Source organism: Coffea arabica, chromosome 1c (genome assembly GCF_036785885.1).
Source record: "Coffea arabica cultivar ET-39 chromosome 1c, Coffea Arabica ET-39 HiFi, whole genome shotgun sequence".
NCBI classification, from domain to species: Eukaryota; Viridiplantae; Streptophyta; class Magnoliopsida; order Gentianales; family Rubiaceae; genus Coffea; species Coffea arabica.
In genome coordinates, this window is record NC_092310.1 from 2,943,889 (window position 1) to 2,954,205 (window position 10,317).

Sequence of the window (10,317 nt, forward strand, 5' to 3'; positions counted from 1 at the left end):
TCCTACTCTAAATGACATTCGACTTATACAATAGATACAAACTAAATAATTGCTCACCTACCTGATTTTTTTTTTTTTTTTTTCGAAACGTTAGTTTACTTGCATTGAACTATAAAAAGAGAATTTACAATTCGAGAGCAAAGGCCCGATCATATGTACAACTCGTGTTCAATGACACGGAGGAATAAGAGATTCCTCATCCAACAAAATGCCTAAGGCATATGAGCTAATATTAGCACAAACATCCTTATCATCATAATTAACTAAGCAAAAATAGCACATTCGAAACAAAGACTTTAAACATAATATATTTTCAATGATTGTTGTCAATCTGCAGTCTGAGGATTTGCCAAACTTAAGGCGCTTCAGTAGGTCCTTGTTGTGAATATGTATACTGATGTTGCTCCATTGTCTGTCTAATGCTTTGCATAAAATCAATTGAACAGCTGTGGCATCATCAATATTTTTGTCACCCGAGCTTCTGTCTTTTAAGGCCCACAACTCCTTTGCCTCCGTTGGCATCCTAGTAATATCAACTCCAATTCCCAGCACTGCAGGTCTTTGAGATCTTCTGGTTGCCATCTTCAGAATTATGAGATCATGGCTTTGTTGTGCATGACAGTCCTCTTCCAAAGTTGTCAGTGTTTCTGTTGTACTCGAGTTCTTCATAGACTCTAAATCCTCTAGTTCTAGCCACTCCTTGTGTGCTTTTTGAATAACACTACACGGATGGCTGCCAGTATGTTGCTCAAACTCCCTCTTATTTCTGTCCTTCCAAATCTGCCACAGTATATTAGCCGAAAGTCCCATGTGGCTTCTTCCTTCTTGCCTTTTCCTAGCCTCAATAATTGTACTCCACCATCTTTGAAAGTTCCCTGTCTGGTCTTTAGCCCCATCCCAAATTAATGGAGCTACTTTCCAAACCTTCTGTGCTAGAGGACATTGCAGTAAGGTGTGCTTAATTGTCTCAGGCTCTTCTCCACAACCTTTACACACTGGATCCCCTAATGCAGCTCTCTTGTGTATAGCCTCTCTGACTGGTAGAACACCATTGATACACTTCCAGATGAAGATTTTAACTTTGTGCTTGATATTGAGCTTCCACAGAGTGTTCCAAAGATGTTTGTTTTGGATACTACCAGCATCAAGGCTTGTTCCAGCATTCTCCATTTTTGTTTTTGTGCCTGAGCTATCTTCCATTAATCTCTTCTACCCTGATCTTACTGTGTACTCACCCCCTTCACTGTATTTCCAATAATTAGAATCTGCTCTACCTGCTAGACTTATTGGAATACTGAGTATCCTTTCTGCATCAGATTTGTTGAAAAGTCTAAAGATTATATTTGTGTTCCATCTTCTGTTAGTAATTAGTTGTTGGACTGTGTCATACTCACAGTTTTGGAGTCTTGGAGTAGAAGGCCTGCCATTCGGAGCTTTTGGTATCCACTTGTGATCCCATATTTTAGTGCTACTCCCATTACCAATTCTCCGCAGTACACCTTCTTCCACCATTTCCCTCACATTTATCAGACCTTTCCAGAACCAAGAAGCACAGCCATGCACTTTGCAATTAAAGATTGACCCCTTAGGAAAATACTTGGCTTTCAGTACCTTGCTCATAAGGAGATTAGGCTTGGTGATTATCCTCCAGATCTGTTTTCCTAAAAGAGCTTTATTGAAGGCCTCCAAATCCTTAAACCCCAGTCCCCCCTTCCTTTCTATCCCTAGCCATTTTCCTCCAAGAAATCCAGTGCATTTTGTTTTTCCCATTAGCTTCCTGTGAGGACCCCAAAAATATATATATAAACCTGTGCATATTTCATTTGCAGTTTCTTTAATTCTTTAATAATTTCTAGCATTACTTTCACCTGTTTCCAAATAAGTTCGTAAAAACACTTTTCATGTGAGAAATAATATAATTTTCCTAAGTTATGAAATTTCTTCGTTTTGTTAGACTAAATTAAAATCTTTGGAGTTAGAATAATTTATCGCCTTAACATAAAATGCTAAAATACTTAGTCTTCTCTATGTTAAAATTAATACTACCTGAGTAGATTAATTATATAAAATTTCTTGAATTTCAATAATTAATTCCAATTAGTTGCTAACGTTAAATGTTAATAAGAATTTCCGCGTTAAGATGAAAACCAATGAATTTTAGATAAATATGATTCTAATATACTAAACATACTTAAGGCGTGAAAATTCGATAAATATATCCTTATCTTTCTTTGTTTTCACAATAAGTGCGTAAAAATAATTTTTATGTGCAAATTGACATCCTTGGATTTGATTATTATTTCACTTGACTTTATATTATTAAATCGATAAATTTCGAGTTAGACTAACTCTATTCCTTGAGAAATAATAATTGGAAATTCTAATAATTAATTTAATCGCTAAATAATATAAGAATTACTAGGAATCTCAATATTCAAGTTTAATCGATAATTATTCGATAAAAATGGTTTAGGTGTATTAGGGTATAATTAGGCGTTTAAATCACGCTTGGGGATAATTTTTAAAATTAAGTCGGAATTGGGAAATTAAGTTGAGGTTAGGGAGCAAAGTGAAAAGACTAAAATACCCTTACCTTTCCATGCAAACCAAACAAGACGTCTGACCGCAAATCAAATCACATTTGCTATTACCAATTCTGTACGCAACCAATTCTTACACGCAAACCATTCTCACAAACCACGGCACCACAATACCATTCATTCTATTTCACAAACACAAACCGCAATTTCCAATTCCTTCTCTGCACAACAAAACCGCAAACCATTTCTTCCTTTCTTAATACCAAGATACCGCCTTCACAATCTCATTTCCTTCTCTGCACAACTCCACCGAAACCACTGCAATCCCTCTCCACAACCGCACCTCACCTCTTCCTTTACCTTAGACCGAGAGCAAGAGAGAGTGAGAGCTGTAGTCTCGGTTCCATTGACAAGAGTGAGCAGGAGGGAGCCGAGCTTCTTGTTTCTTTTCTTTCTGTCCATAAACCAGAGAGGGAAGAGAGGGACTTGTGATTCGGTCTGTCTTCCATCCGTGAGCTGGTGCAGAGCTTGAGACCAGAGTTCCTTCATCCAGCCGCAAGCCAGAGCAAGGGAGAGAGGAAGAGAGAGCTAGCGGTCTGCATTTTTTTTCTGGACAGCTGAGAGTGAGAATTGTTGCAGCTGCTAGTTGTGTGTTTTAGGCTTCAAGCTAAGGTAAATTCTGGACTTAGATGAATTGTTTACGGGTTGATGAAGCTGTCTATACGCATGCATGTGGGTTTGTGAGGTTAGATGAGGATTTGAGACTTAAGAAATCTGATTTGGAAAAGAATTAAAGCTGTCGAAAGTTTGAAGCTGGAATTGCAGCTTGTTTCTGGAAATTTGCTGGAAAATGGTTGACTTTCACTTGGTTAGGTGCTTGACTAATTAAAATCAGAAGATTAAGCTTTGCATGAAATTATCAGACCGGCTAAGCAAGAGAAATAAAATAAAAATGAAACAGAATCTGCTACATGCAAGCTCATCCGAGAGTAGTTGCACAAATTTCTGGAGTTATGGATGAATTTTGTTGTTGTCGAACTGATTTCTGGTCTGGATATGATAGCTAATTAATTCAGCAGTTGTGCATGTGAGATTTAAGTGCCAAATACAAGGTTTTAACCGAAGGAAAATTTTGTTTATGACTGAGTCAATGCTGGAAAATTTACGTGACTTGCCAAGGGAGTGAAACCAGAATTTGCAGTTGTTTCTGGAATTTTTTTTTTTCATTAGCAAACAATGTTTAGAAATGCATGAAATATATGTGTCTTAAGTCTTGTAAGATATTCAGTTGTAAAGTACTTGATCCGTTGGATAAATTGACCAAAAAAGTTGAAACATAGCTGCTGCAATTTTTTCCAGCTTAGCCGATGGTGGCTCTTTTGAGTTTTAATGGAAACTTGGTGAGTGGGCTCTATGAATTCCCACAATGACTTGGATGATCTGATTAGCTAGTCAAGTATTTGCTTGTCGGATTTGAGTACTTAATATCATGTATTAGCCGAGTAAAAAGTTGGATTTATGACCAATTAGCTGCTGGAAATTCTGTTTAGCCGATGACAGATTTATTGTGGTGGGATTATTTGCCAAAATTACATGTTATTTGTTTTATTTCATATCGAAAAATTTTGATGGTGGGCTCTATGAACTTCCACCCTTGGATTAACGATTGATGATGGATATAATGCTAGTTTAGTGCTTAAATGGGTAGATTAATGATACCTAGCTAGTCTCGACTTCAAGGGATGTGTAGTTCAAAAATGTTCAGGTTTGCCCTGTTTCAATCGCACCCCTTTTTGCAGAATTTTGAGGGTTTCATGACTTATATATCATGTTTATATGTTGAATATATGGTGTATAAAGTTTCATTTAAAAATATTGGGGTTTGGTTGGTCAATGGGATCAATTTCGTGAAGTCAGTAAATCTGGAAAACTGTTTTCGTAATACTCTGACCAGCTTCCGTATTTCGGCCATAATTTTGAGCTCCGATGTCGAAATCGAGTGCCACCAGCGGCATTTGAAACTAGACATTCCAACCTTTCCGACGGTATAATATGCACGTTCTGGTTCCATGTACGTGAGCCAAACCAACCATTTTAAGTCGGCTATTCTGTTTCTCTGTTTTACAAGAACAAAATGCTGAGGCTGCAACTTGTGACTCGAATTCCAGCTAGTTGTACGCCAAATTTCAAAATGATTTCTTCTGTGAAATTATAGCTTTATGAATTTATTTTCCAATGCCTTAAACTATGCCCAATTCCGAGTTAATTTGAGTGATTGGTGATCAAAATACGGAACCTGCCCTGCTCTTGAAAACCCTGATTTTTAGAATGATTTGATGCAAGGCTCGGTTTAGACTTGATAATTAATTTCTTGGTGTTAAACACCCACCAAATGTACCATGAACGTTCTTTAAATTTTGCCTAAACAAATGAACCAGGTTTGGAGGAATTTTTCTTTGACCAAATGCCTGAAATGGAAAAACAAAAGGTTCAAGGCAGTTTTGTCTTAGTATTTGCGAAATTTTAGGTGTTTGATTGACCACCTTTCCGAAGTTATTTTTCCATGAAATTTGGTAGAGGAACAACCCTTATATGGTAGTATTATACTGCTAATTATGGTGTTATTCTGAGGCCGTTTCATGGGTCAAATAAATTACCAAAGTTCATGACTCGAGTTTGAAAAACCCATGTTTCACAAGGGAATTTTAGTAACTTTGAGCTACCGTATCTTGGTGCTCAAAACCCCGTTTCTTGTTCCGTTTGTTTTGTTATACTCTTGGATTACAACACTAATAGAGTTGAAAATTTCAAAAGCTAGTTCCAAACAAGTGAATTTTGCCGAAATTCCAAAGTTGGCCAAAAACCAACTTAAATCTGCCTTATGAACCAAAACAGTAACTTTGAGCCCATTTTTTGACTATCTTCCATTTAGAATCATGGAAAAGTGTATTCTAAGAACTTTTAGTACTTTCAAAGAGGTTTCCAATAGTACCAAGTTTTCCAATTTTGGGCTTGTAGAGAGTAAGATATGATTTTTCAAAAATTACTTGTTAAATCTGGAATTTTCTAACTTAAAGGAAACTAAGGGGTTTCGAACTCTTCATTTCTTTCAATATCATTTGATTGTTTTACATTTGAATCCAGAGATGGAAATCAGATTTGTCTTGTGTTCTAAAACTCCACTTTTGAATCTCGAGTTACACGAATTCTTAGACTCATCTCCGCGTTAATTTCTTAGATTGCACTAGCGTACAATCTTCATCGAAAACTAGAGAATTCGTAGCGATATTGAGTGGTACTTGAATTATTGTTTGCTCAGGCAATCGAGGAGATCTCCAAGAGGAACTCGGAGCGGACGCCTTAAACGCTTGTTTGAGACCTATTGCCCTTGTTGCTAGGTGAGTGTTCCATATAGGAATACATAATTGAGTAAGTTTAGGACATGCTCATTTCATGATTGTTAAGTATTTACCATACTCGTGCCTATTTAAGAAATATATACTTGCATTGCATATCGACATGAATTGGTTAAATGATTAACCCTATCAAATGACCGTGTAAACTCAATACATGCTTAGCCTGCTTGTTTTATGCTTATTTGGTTAAAGTGCTTTCGTGACTCGTTATGTGACAATTTGGAAAATGATTTCCGATCCATCGCAGTGAGCAGGGTGTACTTTATCAGACTAGCCATTCGAGTGGTGACTTGCGTGAAACATTTTCTCGTGAATCTAAATGTAGTTGCGTCGTTGGGTGAATCCCTCGACTCGTGAATCCAATGTTTTCGTGAACGTCTTACAAGTGTTGGACGTAACGTCGTTGGAGTGAATCTCCTCGACTCTCACATGGTAAAAATGGGATAACGGCCAATGATGGCCTATTAATATGGCAAATGCCTGCCAAATAACCGTCATTACTCAACCGTTAACCGCCAACCGTTAACCGTTAACCGTTAACCGTGTACCAACCCACATGACTACTTGATTACTTGATTATCATGAATCACATGTTATATGAAGTTGTCCATCATTGTTAGGCGAGTGTGTACTTTACCTCACTCGACCTATTCAAATGATGAATTTTACTTTTTGTCGTATTACTTGATTACCTGTGCATGTTGTAAGCTATAAGCTGAACTTGGGCCCTGCCTCGGTTACTGACCTACTCGAGTCAGGACTGGGCTCGGTCGGGTAGGTTGGAACCCTGGACAACCGTTTCGGTATACTCGAGTACTACCACTGGAGGGATAAGGTGATGGCCAGCCAACCGAAGGAGTTACCGATCGAAGTTATAAGGACGGGAAGTGGACCGAGTACTGTATCCTTTTGTGCTTGCTTTGCTATTAATAATGTTATTGCTCTCCTAGTTGACATTTCTCGGGTAAGACTCCTCATGAGCATTAATCTCTGAGATGAAGCAATCCTTGTAATGTTCTTCTAGTCAGACGAGGCCCTATTTGTTTGACTAAAAATTCATGAAAATATATTTACATGGTCATTCATTCCAAAAATACGTTAGTGATTTTAGATAATTTATGAGTTGTACTCATAGTAAGGTTACCAGCAAAAGTACTACTTCTATATGTGTTTTCAAAGTAGCAATTACCCGAGTAATGATTATCACCTCATGATAACATGCCATTGTGTAATCTCGAACCATGCATATGACATGCACAACTTTCTTGATTTGTTTGAACTGTTAGAGTGTCTTGGAACCTCACTGGACTGTGTAGCTCATCCCACGTTGTGATTTTCTTTTACAGGATTCGAGACCAAAGGTGCTCGGAAGTAGTACTAGATTGTTTACTTTTATGAATGTAATTCGGAGTTAAACAATGTAGTTTTGCTTGGGTTGCCACTTGAAGCTGGAAAAGTGTAAACCCTGGATTTGTATGTGTCTTGTATGAAATTGTTACTTGGATTGTAAGGATGTATTTGAATTGTATGTTTTGTTTCTTGGGTTGTGTTCGGGAAGGTATATTAAGAATCGACGTTGGCTATTTTAAGGCACTGTTATCTCTGAAGTTAATGTGATTCTAGAAACCGGCTTATTTGGAGGGAAACGATGTTGTAATAGATTAGGTTACTTCGGAAGGATTTTTGCTAGCTTGCTTGCGTGAGTCCTGGCGAGAGCTAGGCAGACGGCCCGCCAACCCTCTGGTTCGCCTTAGGGGGAAGTGGGGTCGCCACACTTCCCCCCACCAGTAGTTTGCCATAGCTAAACCAAGATCCTTACAAAGTTTCCTTGGCAATTTGAAACACGACATAGCATACGTGGGCATGGCCATTGTGACAGCTTTAAGCATAACTTCCTTCCCTGCATGACTTAACAGCTTATTCTTCCAGCCTTCCAGTTTTCTGGTGATGTTTTCTCTTATGTAACCGAAGATTTGGTCTTTCGTCCTTGAAATCACCATGGGTAGACCAAGATACTTTCCTTGTTTCACTTCTTCCATACCCCCTAGGATACTGCATATCTCACTTTTCTGCATTCTATCTACATTCTTGCTATAGATCACAGATGACTTCTCTAAGTTGATCAGTTGTCCAGAAGCTTGTTCATACACCTTTAAGATTCTCATGAGTTCTTCAGCTTGCTGCTTATCAGCTCCACAGAAAATGAGTGAGTCATCAGCAAAGAAAAGATGAGTAATATTTGGTCCCTGCCTACTAATTTTCATGCCTTTCAAGCTCCTATCCTCAACAGATCTTTGGAGTAAATTTGAGAACCCTTCAGAGCAAATCAAAAAAAGATAAGGTGACAGTGGATCACCCTGTCTTATCCCTCTACCTGGCTTCACATATCCTTTTACCTCTCCATTGCAGTTGAAAGAATATGAAACACTCTCCATACATCTTGCAATCCAGTGTACCCATTTTTCACAAAAACCCATTTTGAGCATCATAGCTTTCAAGAAGTGTCATTCCACCCTATCGTAAGCTTTAGCCATGTCTAACTTGATAGCCATATACCCTTCTTTTCCAAGACTTTTGTTTTTCAGATATTGCATGTATTCCTGAGCTATAATCACATTATCAAGAATTTGCCTATCAGGGATGAAGGCAGACTGATTTTTACTGATGCATTTGTCAAGAACTGGTTTCAATCTGTTAGCCAAAATTTTGGAAATGATCTTGTACAACACACTACACAGACTTATAGGCCTATAGTTTTTCAAACATGTAGGATTCAGGACCTTGGGAATCAGGGAGATAATAGTATGATTAATGGATTTCAGCATGCAACCAGACACAAAAAAATCTTGGATTGCCTGGGTTACATCCTTCTTGATCACATTCCAGGATCTTTGAAAGAACAGGGGGGTCATACCATCTACACCTGGTGCTTTATCCGGGTTCATGGAAAAAATGGCAGATCTTATCTCTTCCTCAAGAACTGGTCTGGTCAGATTGAAATTCATCTCCTCAGTAATAGAATGAGTAATACCCCTTAAAACCTCAGAACTATTTCCCACCCCATCACTGGCAAATAGATTTTTATAAAACATGGACATCTCATCCACAAGATCCTCCTCATTCTTTGTCCAAGAACCATCATCTCTTTGGACACTAGAGATTCTATTCCTGTTCCTCCTACCTCTCACAGACGCGTGGAAGAATCTAGTGTTCTTATCACCCTCTCTAAGCCATTGTACTCTAGCTTTTTGGCTCCAAAAAGATTCCTCCTCCCTAAAAGCCTTCTTCAGTTGTTCCTTCAGATAATTCCTTATGACCCCTTTGTTCTCCAAATTAGACCTCTCATTGTTTTCCAGTTTGCTCTTGATGTCCTTAATGCTAACCTTAGAATTCGCTTGGAAGGTGTTTTTCCACTTTAAGATTTCCACCCTACAATTTCTCACTTTCCTGGTCACTGTAAACATTTTAGTTCCTTGTTCCTCCTTACTCCAGGCCTTCTCAATAACTTGTTGAAAACCATCCTTCTGAGGCCATCTCCTGTCAAAGTAAAATCTTTTATTCTTTTTCTTATACGCAGGCTTAGTGTCCAACATTATCAAACTATGATCATAAGCATAAGACTCTATGTGCTTACAAACCGCCCCCTCAAACTTCTGGCTCCACTCACAGCTACTAAGGCATCTATCTAATCTTTGCCTTATTTCCCCTAAATTATCCCAATGGTTGCTCCAAGTCCAGGGGTGACCCTCGTAGCCTAAGTCCACTAAACTATTTTCTGCAATAAAGTCCTTAAAGGCCATGAAACTCTTCTCCTCTCTCTGGACACCCCCCATTTCTCTTCATTAGAAATAATATCATTAAAATCTCCAGCAATCACATATTTCTCCCCCCCACAATCTTTTCCTTTCCTTTAACACCTTCCACTGCTGTTTTCTAACTTGATCATCACAGTTAGCATACACTCCTATGAACCACCACTCATTCTGTGGTTCTCTACCTCTATTTTAGCTTCAATGGTAAAAGCTGTTTGGAGAGTGGTTAAGATTCTAACCCCATCATTCCAAAACAGGCACATACCACCTGATCTATGCATAGCTTCAGTAACCACACTATTGTCAAACCTTAACCAGCTTTTAACTCTGGCCATGTACTGCTCCCTATTCTTAGTCTCACTCAGAAAAATAATGTCTGGAGAGAAGAGGTTGTTAACCTCCCTCAGCTGGGGAATTGTCAAGGGGCTCCCCACTCCTTGACAATTCCACACCACAACCCTCATAAGCACTTGGGGGCCCCATTAAGAAAGGGCCCCTCCTCCTCTTGGTTAGGCTCTAGAACCACCATCATCTCAAAGGGTTTAGCTT

The 10,317-nt window shown here is 38.5% G+C and overlaps 1 long non-coding RNA gene across 1 annotated transcript; it reads left to right on the forward strand.

Moving 5' to 3' along the window:
- Nucleotides 1-5,766: 5,766 nt before the first annotated feature.
- On the forward strand, nucleotides 5,767-7,549 carry LOC140006137 (uncharacterized). Its single transcript, XR_011813772.1, has 2 exons — nucleotides 5,767-5,938; nucleotides 7,303-7,549. It is a non-coding gene; the product is annotated as an uncharacterized lncRNA (long non-coding RNA).
- Nucleotides 7,550-10,317: the final 2,768 nt, after the last annotated feature.